Genomic DNA, 21114 nt, shown 5'->3' with positions numbered 1-21114 from the left:
GTTAAATTCATACATTGAAACTATTATATATTGCACCATTGACAGAAACTGCACTGTATCTGTAATATATGATGTATGCTGTACGATGTATAACAAACTAAATCCTCATCTCTTTCATGAAAACACAAAGAATTAACCGTATTTTCGGAATTAAAAGACTTTTATAAGACCCTTTATAGCAGGAAGGTCATTTAGCCGAGCGACCTATATGATAAAAATATTAAATGTGGTTTTGTCACAGGAGTTATGCTAGGCGTGATGCTAGAGTGCTTACAGTAAACTGGAGCTCAAATAACATTAAAATAAAACCCAGAAATATCCATGTGATAGCAGGGATCAGCGTAGAGGGGTAAAATGCACCCCACCCTCTGCTGGTTGTGAGGTGAACTGCTACTGCTACTGAAAACGTATGCTTTTTTTCTTCTTCTCTCTTTCGAAACTAATTCTGTGTTCGACTGAAGCTCGTAACTCAGAATTTTCAACCAACAACCAGGAAACACCTGACAAAACCAAACAAACAAACTTGGAATTCCTTCTCGGAAAGTCCACAACTCCTGAAATCCAAGTTCAGCGCATGACATTGTACCAACATGGCCGCTCACAGCACCTGCAGTAAACAGAGTGGCACTTCTTTACTGAAAATGCTGTATAAACATCTATATATTTTACGCATACGTATATATTCTGTAGATCAATCAACATTCAGGCATATTTGCCTGTTAAATCTATAGCGCTATAGAGTTTGAGGTAAATGTAGGCTACTCATCACGGTTAGCTGGAAAAAGATGGAAATGGAGGTGTCCATGTTTTCCCCCCTCACATTCTAGCTTAAATACTTTTTACGTAATGTAGTTCCGACTTCGCAGTTTTGAGGTACCTTTTAAGGGAAAGTGGGCAGTGCTCAATATGAGTGTTTGGGCTAGGGGCGGGGCTTATTTCAGGGTCAAAGAAATTGAATGAGAACCTTGAAACTTATTATTATTATTATTATTATTATTATTATTATTATTATTATTATAGAAGGTTTCAACTCATCTGATGCAACTTTAATGCATAGAAAAAGCGACGTACATCTTTTTCCCCCCACTATTTTCCCAACAATAGCGATTTCACCGTTGACATTGCCCATGTCGGGATTATTCAGCGAGCTTTTATCCTGCTGGCTGTTGGTTTTTGTATCACACACTTTGTGCTGAAGTGAAAGACGGCTGCAGGCAGACAGACAGGCGTAATGCGGCCTATTTCAGAAAGGTTAAGAAGAAAATGAATGATGCATTATTCAGGTCTGGAGGGATGAGCTCCATTTCATTATGGTATGAATTATTTCACATTTCTGTCCTATTCACATTGACGGGAAGACGGCAGTGCGGGCAAAGGACGAGCGTGTGAGACGCTTATTCAGATCAAAACGCCGGCGAGTGAGGACAGGAAGAGAGACGGAGTGTGAATTTAGAAATGTTAGGAATAAATGCTGTCGTGGAGAGTCTCCTCATGGCTCCGGGTGACTGGATGCTGCTGTTCGATGATGTCATGATGTTGCTGTTATTTAGAATAACTGACAGAACTTTAGGGGAAGAATATGTAAAACTTCCAGATGTTGAAAGCAGAATTTGAAAAAGAGGATGAAAGAAACAAAAGAGAGACGGATTCAGAAGGATAGAGGGATTAGAGAGAGGGGGAAATGAGAGTGGATTTGAGAGGGTGAAAGGAATACAGAGGAGGAGGATTCAAAAGTGAGGGAGAGAGAAAAGTATAAAGGAAAGACAGAAAGAGGGAATAGTGAGGAAGAAATGAAGACTGAAATACAAAGACAGGATGAAGAAGGAAAGAAAGAAATGATGGGGACTGTAAGAGGAATGCAGACAGGTGAAAGGTAAAGGAAATAGTGAATAGACAGATCAAGAGGATGAGTGAAAGGCAATGAAAGAAATAGAGAAAGAGGTAAAAAAAAGGGAAATAAAGGAATAAAGCAGAGAGAAAGATAGTAGGAGAGGGAAATATGGAAAGATGAGATAGAGGGAATGAAAGAGAGAGAAAAGAGCGGAAGACATAAAAAGAGAGATGCAAATAGAGAAGAAGAAAGAAACAGAGAAAAAGTGAAAGAGGAAATAGAAGGACTAGAAAGGAAGACATAAAGAGAAAATTAGGGAAAAGAAGAGAAAGAAAACAGGGATAGAGAGAATATGATGAATACAGAGATAGAATAAATATAGGAAGAAATATAGCTGCAAGCAGCAATGGCGGATTCCTCCTCAAGACTGCGGACTATTTCAAAATTGACATAGGAGAGACATTTATCCCACAGATACAACATTTCAATGCATTTGGATCAATGGCAGATTTTAAGTTCATTTTGTAGTTTTCTGTCCTCTGCTCACGTCTTTCTGAGTGAACATATACAGATAGATAAACACGTTTCAGCTTGTCGAGATGCTTGAATGACCACTCAGGCGAAAAGTAAAGTTTTTTACTTTGTTCCATAAGTGCAATCATGTAATCTCTGAAAAGAAGTACAAACACGCTTATTTAACATACAGTACATTAGTCAGTGAAAACCATTCAGTTTACAATGCAATCTTGTAAGATATATGCACTAAAGATATATGCTACTTGTCTTGGCTAGATCCAAGACAAGTAGCACCATCTAGCGGATGATAAAGATATTGTTAAACATAATTTAACAGATACTAATTATTATTCCTTTTAATGTTATTGGTTTTGGAGATATGAGGTTGCCATTGCACATGGTAATATACTGTAGTGTCCTCTTTGTGTGGCACAGATCGAGTTCATAGGTTAATGTTCCATTGATTTATGGACACAAGAAATATGTGCAATAGTTGTCAATTCACCAATATGTAAATAGTTCGGCCAATTTTTAATTTGATTTCATATTGCTTATCACCCTGTAAAAAGACATGTATCCCACACAGAAGTGAATCGGACCTACGGTTCATGAGGAGAGGATTTTTGCAGTTTTGGACAAATTTTCAATGTACTGGAAAATCTATCATGGTGGACTTTATGGGTCCCAATGGCTTTTTTTGTCCCCATGAGAGATAAGGCATGTATACCAATTTTCAGACATTTTGGACTTATGGGGCGGAGGGAAAATCACATGGAATGTAGGAGTGGCCTGTAGCACCTCCCATGGGCTCATGTGGGCCATTTGTGGTGTGGGAGTTACTCGTGGCCTGTAGTATCAATGTGCCAAATTTCAAAACTTTTTACCATTCAGATCTTGAGTTATTGGGCACTTTGGGGAGATAAGAATAATAATAAGAAGAAGGATAAGAATAAGAATACTAACAATAACAATAATTAAAGAGGATACGAGAGAGAGAGAGAGAGAGAGAGAGAGAGAGAGAAAGAGAGAGAGAGAGAAAGAGAGAGAGAGAGAGGGAGAAAGAGAGAGAGAGAGAGGGAGATGGGGGAAAGAGGAACAGAGACAGAAAAAAGAAACGCATATAAAGAAATACAGAAATAAGAAAAGGGAGGAAGAAAAATGAAAGGAATGGAAGCGTGAGAAGGAGAAAGTAGCTGAGAAAGTGAAAGAGAGAGGGAGAAAAAGAAGACTAGAGAGAAAATAGAGAGCGGAAGGGTGAAAGAGGGGATAGAAAATGTGAAGAGATTTTGATTGATTTAAAAAAAAAAAAACACTTTATTTGATCAACACATTATATAAATCAAATCCACAGATTATCACAAACAAACAACTTCAACAGCATAACATATCAATGAAATTAAAGACATAAAGAGAAAAATGGGGATGACAATAAGGAAAGAAAGAAAATGTGGATAGAGAGAATAGGAGGAATACAGAGAGAGGAGAGAAAACGTGACAGAAGGAGTGCAAAAAGAGAGAGAGAAAGATGAAAGGAAGAAAGTAGAAAAAAAGGAAGGTGTAAAGAAATGCAGAAAGAAGATGAAGGAAGGAAAAGAGGGAATGAGAGCGACAGAAGGAAAGAGAGAGGAAGAAAGGAGTGTTGACCTCACTCAGTTTTACTGTCAGTCATGTGGTGTGGGCGGAGGTTATCTGGAGAGAGTGAGAGAAAAAGAGAGGGATGTATCGAGAAAGAGGGAGAGGGGATGAGTGTTAGAGAGAGCTGCGGAGGTTTGGAAAGTGAAGATCTCATTCCACTGTGGCTCCAGCAAAGCGAGACTAATCATCCCTGATGGACTTGTAGAACTGAGAAATGACGGTTTCACTCGTTAAGCGTGAAGCACAGGGTGTGAGTATGTGTGTGTGTGTGTGTGTGTGTGTGTGTGTGTGTGTGCGTGTGTGTGTGAGAGAGAGAGATAGAGAGAGTGACAGAGACAGAGAGTCCATGAAGAAGTGTCCAGAATGTCCTTAGCGATCTTCTCGTCCTCATGAAGTCTCATAAAACGTGTAAATAAACCCCGAGCAGAGTCTTATTCAAACACATCGATCTTTCTCTCTTCATCCGAGATGCTTCTGTCCACTGTCTGTCTTTCAAATCAATACATTTCTCTCTGTGTTTAACAGAAATCTACAAACATTTAAAGATATGACTCGAAATCACCTCAGAAATCCTGTCACGTTTCCTTCAATTTGACAACTAGCACTAAATATTTATATTTACTCCGAATAATTATTGAACATAACTTAAAAATCCTCTCAGGAATCCTGTCAGGGAAGCTCATATTAGCGGGCTAGCTAGCATGAGAAATTGTCTCTAAAAATTTATGAATATGACATTAAATTCCCTCAGAATTTCTGTCAGGATGACTCGAATTAGCTGGTTAGCATTAGCAGTAACTATTTTGAGTGTAAATTATAAATAATGTAAAAATTCTCTGACAAATTCTGTCAAGTTAGCGTATATTAACTGGCTAGTTAACTGCTACTTAACTTAGTATTCATGATTACAAACATTTATGAATATTACTCAAAATCCTGCTCAGAAATCCTGTCAGGTTAGCATTAGGAATTATAAATGTATATATATTTTTAAATATGACATAAAATCATTTCAGAAATCCTGCCAGGAAAGCTCAAGTTAACTGGCGAGCATTAGCAGTAACTATTATGAATGTAATTGAATATAATTTAAAAATTCACTCAGAAATCCTGTCAGGTTAGGCTCAGGTTAGCCAGCTATGTAGCTAACATTAGCATTAGAAATTAGACCTAAAATTCCCTCAGAAATCCTGGCAGGTTAGCTAACTGGCTAGAATTAGCATTAGGAATTATACATACTTACAATTATAACATAGATCACCTCAGAAACTCTGTCAGGATAGTGCATGTTGGCCAGCTAGCTAGTATTATCGTTAACATTAGGAATTATAAATGTTTATGAATTAGGCATAAAATATAATCAGGAGTCCTGTCAGGTTAGTGCAAGTTAGTCATCTAGCTAGCATTAGGAATATTAGGAATGATAAATATTTATGATTATAAATCACTTCAGAAGCCCTGTCAGAAATGTACCTAAAAGCTAGGAGTGTAAATAAATGCAACTTAAAAATCTGCTCAGAAGTCCTGTCAGGTTAGCTAACGTCAGCTATGTAGCATTAGCAGTAAAGATTATACTTTTTTTTTTTTTTTTTTTTTTTTAGAAAACATTACTTAAATTCCTTTCAAAAGTCCTGCCAGGTTAGCTCATGTTAGCTTGCTAGCATTATAGCATTAGAAGATTGACAGAAATCTTCTTAGCTTAGCTCGCGTCAGCCAGCTAGCTAACAGACAGTGACGGTATTTATTTTTGTCTGTGTTTAGAATCTTCCAGGCGGTGTTTAGCATTCACCGCCACTTTGAATTTGCCGAGTGACAGCATCTGTATGTCAGAAACCCGGCTTTGCTTCACCTCTGGCCAAAAAGACGGGGAATTATGTCCGTCTAAACAGAGAAAGCAACTTTAATGGAGGATTTTTTTCCCCCCTCTGAGCCACTTGATATTCATTGGAGGCTGTCACAAAGCACACGGCTCTTGGCTTCGTCTTATCAAGATAAACGTTTTGCAGCTCCAGTCTCGACCGAGAAATGGAGTAAATAAAGTAATGCACAAATAAAAATAAATAAAAAAAGTAGTGGGGGGTGTGAGCCAGTTTCCAGGCGACAGCAAGAGAAAGACGGGAAATGACGGCCATGTCCTGAGGGAGGAAAAGATGGTTTATCTGTTTTGGCTGGATTTTTTCCTCATAATTGTGTTAGCATGCATGCTAATTTTTTTTAGCAATAGAACACTATAACACTAGTATATTAAATGAGAATATTAAATTGAATACATTTGTGCAGATGGATAAGATAGCAGTAAAGCTAATCAATTGTAGAGATAATCTAAATATTCTGATTGACATATGGTAAGCCCCGCCTCTGCCTCCTCCTACTTTTCATTGGATGCTACAGTACTTGATTTGATTGGCTGTTGTATCCACACTCTGTAAGTTAAACATCTACCAATAATTATTGGCAGCCATTTTGTGCCTCCTGATAAAGCTATAGAAAAAGGACAGCTATCATTAGGACAAAAATGTTAACTATTTGCCTTTTAGCTAACTTATTACTAGAAGTAATTTGCTAATGTTAGCTAAATAAATCACTTTTAGTACGGGACCTAGCCTAGAAAGATAAAAAAAATATATATGTTTTTGGCTAAAGTCTAAAGCCACAAATATTTTGGTTAAAATGAGATACTAATCATGTTCCATAGTTTTAATACAAAATTACTCTAATGCATTAGCACCCTGTCCAGGGTGTACCCTCGCTTGTGCCCGATGCTCCCTGGGATAGGCTCCAGGTTTCCCCGTGACCCTGAGATGGATAAGCGGTATAGAAGATGGATGGATGGATGGATGGATGGATGGATGGATGGATTATGCTAAGGCTAATATACAGGTTCTACAATTTCTCTCTGGCTAACATTGGATGATGCTAATGCTAACAGTTTACAAGAGGCCAGGATTTAAAACCAAGGTGATGCTAACTCTAACAGGTTTCTACATGCTAAATTTTCCTTTTTGGCTAAAATTAGTTGCAATTTTTAACAAGTTTACTAGATTCTAACCCTTTTTGGGTTAAAAGAAGAAAATGCTAATTTGAAGCGTTAACTATATGTGCTTCTGTAGTTTTCTCTTTTTGATTAAAATGAGATTATGCTAAATTTTTACAGTTCTCTTGACGCTAAGGTTCATTTTGGTTTCAAATTAGATGCTATTTTTAACAGTTTACTAGTTGTAAACTATTTTGTCTTTTTGTTTAAAAGACGATGGTGCTAATTTTGATAGTTTATTATATGCTAATGTTAATTTTGGTAAAAAAACAAAACAAAATGCTATGCCTTAATGACAAGCTAAATAATTATTGCCATGTAAAATAAAAATATTAAATAAAATACAGTTTTAAAAATCAGACACTGGGCAGGTTTTTGTCTCATGTTTATCTGATTATTCAAACTTTATTTCATTGATATTTCTTTTGATTTATTAAAATGTATTACAGCAGTCGAGTGTGGCGAGTGGCGAGAGACATTTCTGAAGAGAATAAAGACATAAAGAGCTAACGATTTGCGGAATGAAGGGTGGACATGTGGAACTGAAATAATTTAGATGAGCAGACTGTATTTTCTTTTCTTTTCTTTTATTATTTATTTTTTTAATCTGCTCTACCTCTTCGTGAATCCTTGAGCTTGAAAGCGTGTTGAGAGCATATCATATTTCCCTCCATGCAGGTTTTCTCTAACCGTAATATGACTCTGTCCTTCATGATAAGATAAGTGACTGCCCAGGAGGCTGAGGTGAAGTGATTTTATTTGGATGACCTCGACGTGTAGGACGTCAGCACTGAGGTGAACGTCTTAATCGGGCGGTGAAAGAGGGAAAATGTCTTAAACGTAAACATCGGGCGGTGGAAGAGGGAAAATGGTCTCTGTTCGATGTCAGATATTCTACCTGCGGCAGTTCCACCGACATGCAGCATCGCCTACACACAGCTACAGCGCACTTCTCTCTTTTACCACCTTTTACCAGCTTTCAGCCCGGGAAAACTGCCGAGCTTCTCCGAGGTGGGAGGAATGAGGGAAAAACCAGCACAGGAGCATCCAGAAGCAATAAAGATAAATAGAAATAGATGAACATATCTAATTATGTAACGTCTGCTAGCAGTTTACAACAGGCCAGGATTTTAAAATGTTTTACACGCTGCTATGACCTCCTTAAAAAGAAGACAAGCATCTTTAAAAAAGGTACAGTAGTGATGATTCACGAACCGTTCTTTTAAACGACTCTGTTAAGTGAATCGACTCGCTTGCAATTCAATTCACAAAGCTAAGACCTGTTTGTCAGGACATGAATCGACATGATTCAATCCATTTTTAACGTTTTCTCGTTCATAGTTTAACAGAAACATTAAACACGAAATTTGTTTTACTGTGTGATCAGGATTAAACAAACAAACAAATAAACAAACAAGATACATCTTATTAGGGCAATAAGAACTCTGCCAGGCTTGATTTTCATTCCTATATTTACATATGAATCAAACATCTCAAAGAATCGATTCACCATAAGTGATTCAGATTGCCAATTCAGTTGTCTCAGGTGTTGGATTTATACATTGTATGTCTGAATCCCTCACCTCAAAGAACTGATTCACTGCAAATGATTCATATTACCAATTCAATTCCCTCTCCTCAACTTTAGATTTTAAATCAGGTTTTAAATCAGGTTTTAAATCAGTCCAAAAAGGCGTCAAATCGGTGGAACCATAAAGAATATGCTGCAATGAGGTTCTGTGAATTATATATAAATTATAAACCATTACATATGAAAAGGATCACGATAAACCTGAGCTTATAGGAAAAGAGCGAATGAATCATTAGTGAGTCATTTACACATTCTGGCTGATCTTATGTTTAAATCAGAGGTGATGAACGTTGTGAGAACGTCTCCTTCATAGCCAGGGTTTATTTCCGAGCGTTAATGCTAACGTCCAGCTTTCGCTGTCAGTGTGTTAGAGCAATGGGCAAAACGACTCTTTCTCTGTCTTTCAGGTAGCTATTACTGCGCTGCTTTAGTCATATATTGATTTTTCTTTCTATCCTCTCATCGTGCCATATGTCTCTAATACCCACATTTGCATTTAAATTCTTTTCCTCCTCACAGACATTCACGGCTCTTTCTTTTTCTCTGTACAAATAGATTTTTTTCCCTCCATTTTCTGCCAGCAATCTGTTCGAGCTGTAACTTTATTGATATTCATCATATTCATCACCGCTTTCAAGAGCTCCTAATTGGACAGTGATAATAAATGATGGGAAATCCATACATTTTAGAGACGGAAAGGAGAAAAGGGTTAATTTTTTTAATTACACACGTGTCAGTAAACCGATGACTCTTATTTATTTGTTTATTTTTTAAAATTTTTAATTCTAAACACACAGAACACCAAAAGCTGTTTTTATCCCATCAGCTGTCAGTAACATTAATGCACGAAAATACATTTTACTCACACGGACGTTATCATTACTGAACGCAGAGACAGATCCATTGTTTAGCCGAGCCTGAAGCCCTCACATGAAACTAAAATCTGTCTAAATATCCTGTTTACGTGTCATTTCCTCAACATAACATATCATTTTTTCCCACTAGGCCTAAGTGATATATCATTTATCACACAAAAAAAAAAAAATCCACCAACATTACGCTTGGAAGTCATGATGAATGTCTATTAATAAACATGATGCTATTTCAAACTGCCACGAATCCCTCCAGGCCATTAGAGGGCGCTAAGAACTTATGTTCACTTTTTTTTCCTAGGAGGTTTTTTGAACTGGTGACGTTTTTAAGATTCGACCTTAAATCCGTTCTAAACTGTTAAGACTAGTAAACTATACTAAACTAATATTAACTAGTAGCCGGAGCACTTATATCGTTACACGAAATCAAGACAGTGAGGTGTGTTTCAGCTGTTTTGAATTCTGCGTTCTGATTGGTCAGAAGGTGTTGATTTCATTTTCTAGAACTGATCGTTTCCTGACAGTAGTGCAGCTCTTTATGGAAGGAGTCTCCAGTGTCAGCGCTGTGTAACACTCAGAGGTAAAGCTGTAACTTTACGTTTTCCCACATCTTCAGGACAGACGAGTTTACGCTTCGATCCGGTTTATTCCTGGGTGCTTATTTTTATCTTATTAACGCGAAGAGAGAGAATAAAGAGAGGGCTAGTGAGCAAATGACTGTGTGTAGCTGCTATAACGTAAGCGACAACAGGAACTAACTTGTTTACTTGTGGATTTACTTGTGGTTAACTTGTTTAAGTGGATAAAAAGTATCCTGTGTTGTTCGTAAATGTAATAAATAACGCTGTGTGATTGAAATTGCTGTCGTGTAAGAAGACCTCCGCACTCACAGACATGCTGTAACAGCGACTTCACTTCATTGATGATTATGTCCCGATAACTGCACCACACGCACAGTGTTTATAACTCAGTATATCAGTCTGTATATCGGTGCCGTGTGTGTGTGTATGTGTTTGTTATCTCGGTTCCTTTCAGCCACTCTTAAACACTCATATTGGAGCAGGATGATGTAATCGGATGCCGTGTGATGTAATAAACGTTTCTCGGTAGTGGACTGAGACTATAAACAGCTTTAATTTGTGCGTGTCTGTTTCACTCAGACAGGACGTGAGGCTCGCAGTTTCCTCCGACACGTCACCGATAAATATAGATTTACCTGTCTGGGGTTTTTTTCAGTGTAATGCTCTGTTTATGGGAATTCCATTTATCCTGCTGAAATCAGAGTGAATGTGAAAGCGTCCTGAGGCGTTCGGTGCCTCTCTCTCTCTCTCTCTCTCTCTCTCTCTCTCTCTCTCTCTCTCACTCTCCTCACTCCGGGATAACGGCGAGGATAACGTGCTCTGTCGGGTTTTAGCACGAGCTTGTTAATTACCGCTCTCTCATGTCTGAAGATTTTGCGCTCGGGAGCAGAAACAGGCTCACTAGTCTCTGATTGGATGAACGCAGTGGCGCCTTTCTTCCCACGCACACTTCAAACGCTCTCATGGAGCTGGGAGGTGGAATTATATTTATAGAACACGTTTTATTATGGAACAAAATGGTTAAATACAAGCCGTGCTTCTCGTACCATCGAATATATGGAGGACGCAATTTAAAATAGGATGACATTAAACATCATACGTTTTCCAGACTGTAACTCGGTGGACCTATGAGGGCGGAGCTTAGCTTTAAGCATAATCAGCCAATCGCTAGTGCGAGCATATGACATCACAAGTTTACTTTTTCTTTCTTTTCGACTTGCCGCTGTGCTTAGGTTGAAATAAGTACCTATTTAACTACGTGTTAGATAGTTACCAAAACACAGCAGGTAGTTTGCTAACTTCGCTAACGCTAACATTACCTCTTAACGTTAACTAGCCAGGTTAGCCAAATAGTGTTTTGTAATTAGCTAAACATAAGCTCCACCCCTTTTTGACTTTTTACTAATTTATTTACACTTTATATACATGATGTAATTTTATACATGTTTGTACCGTGATTGTATTAATTTAATCACATTTGTACTGTAATTTTATTCCTGTAGATAAATTTCTACCGTGATTTTGTTAATTTATATTTAATGTTTGTATCATAGAAAAAGAAGAAGAGTTTGTTTTATTAATTCCAGTCATGTAATTGTTTACAAAGAAAGTTATCTCATCATGTACGGTGCAAATCCTTTATTTCAGTCATTATGCATATGACAAACAAACAAACAAACAAACAAACAAGCAAACTTTTGTTCTATTCAATGCATCAATGCAGTGACCTGATATTTGCTAATTATTGTTTTAGTAAATTGTGTCTTATACAATTATTAATTATTAATCACATTGATTGCTATATATATATATATATATATATATATATATATATATATATATATATATATATATATATATATATATATAATCTTTAAAGTCCAAACATTCTCATTCAAGTGATTTAAATTCAGATTCAGTTTATTAGAATTCCACGAGGACCTGGAAGAGTTTCATGCTAATGTAATAAAGCCTTCAGTGCTAGTTATTAATCATGTCATATGTCGTGCTGTATTTTTGGGGACGTCCGGGCGTTTAAATTCCTCTCCATGTCCTCATGGCTCTCAGCTGAATGACCATCTGTCCGGCTGTCTCACTGCGGTGCGCAGCACTGACCACGTCTCAGTCATTATTAATATTTCGCATGACTTTTGGAGCGTTAGCTCGCCTTCTGGCTCACGCAGTGGACTGGATTCCACGCTCGAGCTAAATGAAGCCCAGTGTGTCACCAGAAGTTATTTTGCGGGCGCCGAGTCCATTGCATTTAATGCCTTGACCTTTCTCCAGCGTCGGATTCCACCCTGGCACGCAATTCACTTTCTCTCTGTGTGTGTGTGTGTGTGTGTCTGTGTGTGTGTGTGTGTGATGGGGATGGGGTGGGGGTGGAGGACAATGTTTTTTTTTTTTACACACTCCTCTCTCTTTCTCTCATCTAATTGGCACAGAGACTTTGGGCTTCATCCAGTGTGTCATAACAAGCACTTAAAGAGTGATGGATTTGTTAGCAAGAGTCCTGACCCTGTACTTTAATGATGGATGAGGCAGAGGCTAAAGCCTTTTGTGTTGATCATAAGCCAGCACATGCTAATTCCGCCAGCTGACACAACTCAGTGGGTCCACAAGGGGTGGTTTTGATCAACCAAACAAATTTCATCATGTAACGTCGCTAGTAGCATTTATTTTCACTTCTTCTACTCATGCTTGAAATGCTTAGTATAAAATGTTGTAAATTAGTGTAAGGAATTTAGCAGCAACAGCAAAGCTAGGTAAGCACCTAAATGTAGCATCAGTTAGCTTGTTGACTTGTTAGCTAACACAGCTATCTGTAGCTATCAGTAAGTAATTAGCCAAGCAGATCAGATTATGTTGTACTGTTGTGCAAATGAAGGAGGCATGGCCTCTAAAAATATTAATGACAGTGAAAGGGGTGTGACCTAATATCTGTACTATTAGTTCTGTACTATCACCCCTGAAAGGGGTGTGGCCTAATATCTGTTCTATTAGTTCTTTTAAAGTGTGACTTCTGTAAATATTAGTCCTAGTGAAGGGGGGCGTGGTCTCCGTACCATTAGTGCCGGTGTACATATAGTGCTATTGAAGGGGGGCGTGGCCTCTGTGCCAATAATGCCTGTGTACAATTGGTGCTATTGACGGGGCGCGTGGCCTCTGTGCCAATAATGCCTGTGTACAATTAGTGGTATTGACGGGGGGCGTGGCCTCTGTGCCAATAATGCCTGTGTACAATTGGTGCTATTGACGGGGGGGCGTGGCCTCTGTGCCAATAATGCCTGTGTACAATTAGTGCTATTGACGGGGGGCGTGGCCTCTGTGCCAATAATGCCTGTGTACAATTAGTGGTATTGACGGGGGGCGTGGCCTCTGTGCCAATAATGCCTGTGTACAATTGGTGCTATTGACGGGGGGGCGTGGCCTCTGTGCCAATAATGCCTGTGTACAATTAGTGCTATTGACGGGGGGCGTGGCCTCTGTGCCAATAATGCCTGTGTACAATTAGTGGTATTGACGGGGGGCGTGGCCTCTGTGCCAATAATGCCTGTGTACAATTAGTGCTATTGACGGGGGGCGTGGCCTCTGTGCCAATAATGCCTGTGTACAATTGGTGCTATTGACGGGGGGGCGTGGCCTCTGTGCCAATAATGCCTGTGTACAATTAGGGCTATTGAAGGGGGCGTGGCCTCAGTACCATCAGTAAAGGTTCTTATATCACACTTAACGGTTTATTCTGAAAAGCCAAGATTATATGTGAATTTTTTAACCTGTTTGCTGGAAGATGTTTGTGTGTGTGTGTTTGTTGGAAGGTGTGTGTGTATGTGTGTGTGTATGAAGGGGATAAAAGGAGGCTACAGTGAGATTTTCACACTTGATAATATCACAGGAAACATCAATAACGCTGCAGTGTGTCGTTCTTCGCCTCGGCTGCTGGATGTGATGAGATTTTCTTCTCTTTGCATCAGGAAGACAAAGCGTTGTGTTTATCTGATCCTGCAGGAGCACGGCCGTAATGGAAAGGTGAAATTTTTACCGTTTTATGAAGCGGTTTGAGAGCTTTAGACGCCGGAGTGTGAGAATGATTGAGCGTGTATCAGTGATGAATTTTAAGACCGGGACGTCTGGCGTCAGAAGAGTTTTTGGAATCAAACACGGTGCAAACTGTTCCTGGCACCTCGAGCGCCGCTATCCATTTAGAATTCATCAAAGCTGCTCTTAAGTCCGGACGGATTTAAGAAAAGACACATACGCCAATGTCACACAAACTTTCTCTCTGTGTTCTGGTGAGAGTTTCAGCAGTTATTATTAATCTCCAGAAACTCACAAGCTGTAACATATTGACTGCTGGAACACAGAGTCTTTAGTGTCGATCTGATTATCGCTGCGTGCAGCCGCTTCGCCCTGCATTCAGGATCAGAATTTTTATTTATTTATTATTATAAAGGAATATAGTTTTTGTCGAATGATACGGTTTTATCGAATTATACAGTATAGTTGATCAGAGTGTTAGATCTGCTCTAGGACCTGATACATGCAGTAAAAATCCTGAAAATAAAAATCCATGTGTTCTTCCACAAATTCATTTTTTAACATATTATTAATGTATTTTAAAATAAAAAGCGGATTATTCCACCATCTGAATTGAGACAAAACTCGTCACAGCGTAAAAAATGCATACAATGCTATAATGCCATCAGACCATAATCGATCAAATATTTTACTAATATCATTTAAATTGGTTCTTCAAGGGTTTTTATTTTTGGGGTAGTTATGGGGTCCATAGCTTCCTCAAAGAGGTTCTAATTCATAAGTTCCCCAAGAGAAGAAGAGACCTTTTTTTAAGACTAAGCATTTATTTTTATAAAAGTGTAATGTGATTATTATTATTATTATTATTATTATTATTATTATTATTATTATTATTATTATTATTATTACTGCTAATATCAGGTTGTACAAGTTCTACTACTAACATAATACTTGGTTCCTCAAGAGTTCTTTAAGTGTTCTTCAGTTCTAAAGAGGTTCTAATTGGAATCTTTGCTGAAAAGATGGAAGGCCTCTGTTAGGATTTTATATGGAACCTTTAAGGGTTCCACTTTAGCAGGAGAGATGTGAAAGATAGAACCTTTAAGGGTTCCCACAGAGAGGAAGAAACTTTCTAAAATTCAGCTTTTACTCCTAAAAGTGTACTATGGTAATTATCTATGTTAATTCAATCCAAGTAGAACCCCTTGGAGCGACATAATGGCCTCATACGTGTTCAAAGAACCTTTTGAGAACCATGTACGATGTTCACTGTCTATCTATATCATCATCATCATCATCATCATCATTATCATCATTATCATTCGTCATCTTCTTCTTCTTCTGGAAAGTTCACAATTTTCCAGTCCACTGCTAAAGTAGGTTTTGGCTCCTCAAGTGTTCTTGGGAATGTTTTCTGAAAGGGTAACGTTCTGTTCTAGTTTTTTTTTTTTTATATGAAACTTTTAAGGGACAAACCAAAGAACCCATCAGGGTCCTAAATAGAAGCATTTCTTCTTAGAGAGTGCATCTAAGGTCTAGAAGGCTAATTAAAGGAAAAATGGGGGAAAATCCTCCCTGAACGACCCACACATCAATATTTATGATTAATGTGTGATATTTAATTGCATCTGAGACAAATTAGAAGCAGAAATATTTCAATATAAACATATTTAATGTGTTTCAGAGTGGACTTTAACTTTAATTAAGGAATAAATCATTTTACCCAGAAAAAAAAAAAAAACCCACATCCGACAGAAAATGAATTAAAAAATATCTTCAGCCTCGATGAGTTATGCTGGTCAAGAAACAGCACCAATGACCATTTCTTTAAAAAAAAAAACCAGGTTGTCATTTTTAATTCAGTCTGCGATGAGAGAGAGGAAAACAGGAAGCGGAGAAAGCTGTTTGCTCACATCAGCCAGCCCACCCTCTCTGCGTTGACCTTTGACCCTGAGCCTAAAGTAGAATAAATCACAACGGGGAGCCGGCATTTATGGAGGTTTGTTCCTCTTCATGTGCAGATGAGTGTTGTTATGAGGCATTTAACCTGGAGATCTGTAGTGTTAGCACAACACAACACACACACACACACACACACACACACACACACACACACACTCAAAATGCTTTTTTGTGGAGATTGCGGGTTTATTTCGAGCTACGCAGTGGAAAAGCCAGATTTATTGTCTGGTTGCCATGGAGAATGACTTATTTATCAGTAAGACTGCATCTCATGTGTTGTCTCCAGTGTTAGCATAAGATGCTAATCACAATCAGGACCCTGGACTAAACTTTCAGCCCCCAGCGTTTAGATAGAGATTATGGGTTTGTTCAGAGGAACCTGATGGTAGATTTATGGTCTGGTTGCCATGGTGAGTGACGTATTTCCCCCTTACAAAGCTAGTGTTTTGAGGCTATAAATAGCTCCGCAGGCGCTAAATCTAAATCAGGGTCACTAAGGCCACCTCCTCGCGTCTAGAAGGATTTTCTCGGACTTTGGATATGGCATTAATGTATTTCAGATCCTCTGGCGCTTATTGATCGCCAAGCCAGAGTTCTGATTAAACAGAGATGACGAATCGATAGTGTTTCAGCTCAGAGCTCAGAGCGACGGCTTGATATTTGCGCCACTTTTGATCAGAATGGCGATTAGCTCCTGAAACGCCACGGTTTTATTTTCCGTGCATTAAAATTCAACTGCAGCCGAGTGACTGCGTTTATTACTAACCCAGATCGTCCAGATGCAAAGCCCTCCTGCCGATCTCTCACCGAATAAAAATGTCGTGCATCAACGAGGAAAGAAAGGAAGAAAAAGAGAGAAAGTGAAACTCGGTTTCCGCAGGATTACCGTGGTTCATAAATCCCAAAAGGAATCTGTGAAAGAGACACTGAAAACAAATGTAATCCCCCGCAGGGGCTTTAACAATCTCATTTCTCCACTTTGTGAGAATGAGAAAGAGGATTGCCCTGCTTCTCGCTTCTCTTTGTCAAATTTCCGTCAAATTAATATCTTCTTAATTTCTGCTTTTGCTGCTGGAAGAATAGCAGGAGCTCCGGTCGGCTCGGGTCAAAGCTGGCCTCGGAGCCTGTGCGGCTTTTTCCAGCTGCTCATGAAAAAGCGGAGTGTGTTAATGCAGAGTGAAAAGTCCCCACCAGGCACATGTAGAGTGTGTGAAAGCCGGGGGGTCAACTGCTGCACGGAGAAAAGGTCGTTACGTAACGAAAACTAGACAGCAGGAGCATAAATAGTGCTGTGTTGTGAGATTAGCTGGAGAAAATGACTAGCTAAGGGACAGAGCTGACGATAAGGTCCTGTATGTCCTCAGAGTCGGAGACTTCAAAAGGTCACGGCTGTCCTGATGAACAGGGACGTGTGAAACGCGTGCTTTCTGATACGTCACGTGTCACAACCTAGTGCTGTATGCACTACACGCTATATATTATACACAAACTCACTCGCACAGGAAGGACCGTGTTAAAATAAAACATGTCCAGTTTAAACTTTTAAAGCTTTTGTATCTTCAATATAACAGCCTCTCACTCAACCGTCTGGTAGCTCCGCCCCTTCTGATGACATTCTTCAATTCTCAGTCATTTGATTCATCATCAGGATGTTAGGTGCACTAAAAGTAAGCGTCGTGTCATTTCTAGTCACGTTCATAATTGATGTGTCGACCTTTCCATCACATGGTGACTCCGCCCCTTTCAACAATTTTAGGCAATTTTTGTACATCGTCAGGGTGTTTAGTGCGGCTCTTGCTAATGAATTATTTATTATTCTGAATTTGCATACTTTGAGTGTTGAATTCAAACTACGTTGTTTTTTTTTGTGTGTGTTACAGTAAATACGTTACATCAACTGATCATGAACAAGCATTTTACGTCGTCATGGTTTAATTCACAACACTAATATTATCGAAAACGCTCCAAATTATTATCAGTACTCCGTTGTTTCATTCGTCTAAAGTTTTAACTAATTCCTTTTCATCTGTGCTAAATATCTACACATACCATAATAACACAATATGCAATTATGCATGTATACAAGTAATTTTCAATGACTTACCTGAACGAGGCGGAGCTTAAGTTACGTTTGATTCGCTAATCGTATACCTGATCATGTGACATCACCCGGATGCTTAATAATTGATATAATAGTAGAAGTTAAACAGGACACTGCCCAGGTTAGGCGACAGTATTGTAAAAATGACTATACTGTGTATTTTTACTCTAAGCTCCACCCCCTTGTAGGGGACACGCAGGAGTTGAATATTTCATTTCCGTTATTTTCTCCATCATGAGGCTGCATCACTGTGCATTTTTCACGTCGTTAATTAAAACGCTCCATTTGCTTTTTCCTCACGTCTCGATTCTCGACCGCGGAGGAAAAAATTCATTTTGAATTTTATTTCTGCTTCCATTAATTCCAGCATCATCTGCTCTAACGGGTCAGAGTTTTCTCCATTAAGTCGTCCGGTATTAATCCAGACAATCATGTCATGTATGTGCGTGGGCGACGGGGGTAATTTCCTCCACGGTGACTCCCACAGGCGAAGAGCCGATCCTAATGGACTCGCCAGTGTGACTCATTAAACCGGCTGCTGTGGAACCCGTGATATATTGGGATATATTGCACAATGCACAACAGGCGTGTTGCTCCCAGACGGGAGAGTTATTCTTAATTAATGACACGGACGAGACCAGAGGAGATTGATAACGTATATGATATTACTTCCTCTCCGCCATCTTGCAGTTGTTTACTCCCCGTTGGCGTCACGCCGTTGTCGCTTTCTGCCTCCGTTTTCAGCCGTTTACACCTAATCAGCAGTTCTCGGTTGTTTCCGGGCGTCCCTGCTGGTAGATGGCTGTCACTGGATGTTTTAAGAGAGACAGAGAGTGTTTGAGTCAGCACTGTGTGTTCGGCGAGTTGGATTCAGAGGCCGGGAGATGATTGGAGATGAAGCATTTCCTGTTTTACTCGTCTCAGAGGAGCTCTAAGCTCCAAGCTTGAACTTCAAATTGTCTCCTCTGATGCTCTTTGAAATGCTTCAGAAGCTGCTTAGCGTTGCAGTTTTCCTCTCCTTTATGTTTTAAAAAATATATATATATTTCTATTCTGGACTCTGGAGGCCTCAAAGTTCCACAGGTCTTTTTAGGCATGTTTTTTTCTGCTTGATATTGCACGACAAACATTTAGGTTCCTGTAGCTGTAGCTGTGATTTAGAACAGCTGCTTAGAACCATGAAGGAGTCCTCACAGGGCCAGGAGAGCGATAAAGAACTCGCTCATCGTAAACAGTTCAGTTCAGGGTTAAAGTCGGGATCCTGGTCACGATGGTAGTCCTGTCACAGAATATAAAATCAAACTGTGTCCTTATAAACTGTGTCATGGTGAACGAGAGCACAGTGAAGAGTTCGTATCAGGTGTAGATCTAGGACAGAAGATAAACAACTGACCTGCTTTTACCATCATTTCGACTAAATTCAAACATGGTGGTTAGACCTGTAGACATTCGAGTTATCAGTCTATTAATTCGTTAATATTAGAATTGAGGTCGTTCAGGTCAAATTTAGAGTCCGAGTTGAACCCCAGCGGTACATATATTGGAGTTAGTGGTTTCGAAATAAGAGTAATGTATATAGAGTTAACACTGTAGAAATTTTAGTTAGTGTTAGAGATATAAAAACTATTTAGTATTGAGATTAGAGTTAGCAGTGGAAAGTGAAACGGCTGTAGAAATTCAAGGTTGAGCGAGCAGTGTAGAGATTGGGATAGAAATTTTACGTTCTTTAAGAGTTTTAGAGAAATTCGAACTTGCACATTAGAATTGAAGCTAGCGGGATAGAAGTCAGAGTTGTTTTTGTATAGAAATGATCGTATAGAGATAAAAGTGTGATTTAGCAGTGTAGAATTGGAGTTAGAGTTAGTTGTGTAGAAGTTATTATTAGTATAGAAATGAAAGTCTCTGACAGTAGCGCAGCTGCAAATCACAGGTTTATATTAATGCACTCGTTCGAATACGGTATCGTTTCTATAGTAACAGCTCATTCACAGGGACGTGTACGGCACATAAAAGGATTTATTTTTTAAAATCTTTGATGTTTTCTGTAAGGAGACGTTTGTTTAACGTGTATGGAAGGAGTCTCCAGTGTCAGCGCTGTATAACAGTCAGAGGTAAAGCTGTAAGTGTAAGTTACAGAACCGTTATCTTCGGGACAGAGGACTGTTTATAGCTGCTATAACGTAAGCGGCAACTTGTTTCACTGACATTCCACGACATTGAATGTAACCGGAAATGGATAAAAAGTACGCCGTGCCGTTCGTTAGTAAATAAAACCCTTGCGAATGTGTTGTTGTGGGAAAATAACTTCAGAGTGGTAGGCGTAACTCCGCTTCGTCGCCCCATCACTCAGAAACAAAGATGGCGGTTAATAGACAGCGAGTTTATGAAATGGCGAAAGGAGCTTCCTGAAAGAAATGTGACTTTTGATTTGATGAGACTGACTTTCTCTCGTCCTCACAGACAGGAGGAAACCGGAGACAGTGAAATGGCCTTTGACGTTCTCTGTGCTCTGCTTCTGATTTTCTCTTTTCCCAGACGTGTTTATTCTCCGTCTCGGGCCTCGTCTGTGTTTGTTTAACAGCCGTGGACTCGGTTTCAGCTCGGCCGCGCTCCATCAGGACCGGCGCTGTGGCTCTGAAAATTCCTGGAGACGCTTCAGAAGAAGCGGATTAGAATGCCGACGATGTCGACGTCAGGAGAAATGTCAGGAAAACCGTCAGCTTTTCGGTAACAGAGTGATTTATAGGTCAGAGTGTTTATAGAGCGGAGAGACACGCGAAGTGATGCGTGCCAAAATTCTGCCTCAAAAACGATATCCCGAGACGAGGCCATTATTTATTTATCGAGCCGCGAATTCTCTGGGAACTTCCTCAGCATCGGATTTTCCTCCGTCCTCTTTATTTTGAAATCTTTTCACGAGGGCTAATTGTGTGTTTATCCATTCAGAGGATTG

The 21114-nt window shown here is 39.2% G+C and overlaps 1 protein-coding gene across 1 annotated transcript in view; it reads left to right on the top strand.

Moving 5' to 3' along the window:
- The window catches only part of cdh11 (cadherin 11, type 2, OB-cadherin (osteoblast)), a 93998-nt gene that overhangs the window by 24343 nt on the left and 48541 nt on the right, over window positions 1–21114 (top strand). The window lies entirely within an intron of this gene.

This window comes from Ictalurus punctatus, chromosome 27, assembly GCF_001660625.3.
Source record: "Ictalurus punctatus breed USDA103 chromosome 27, Coco_2.0, whole genome shotgun sequence".
Classification (NCBI taxonomy): domain Eukaryota; kingdom Metazoa; phylum Chordata; class Actinopteri; order Siluriformes; family Ictaluridae; genus Ictalurus; species Ictalurus punctatus.
This window is presented reverse-complemented; position numbering and strand designations above follow the sequence as displayed.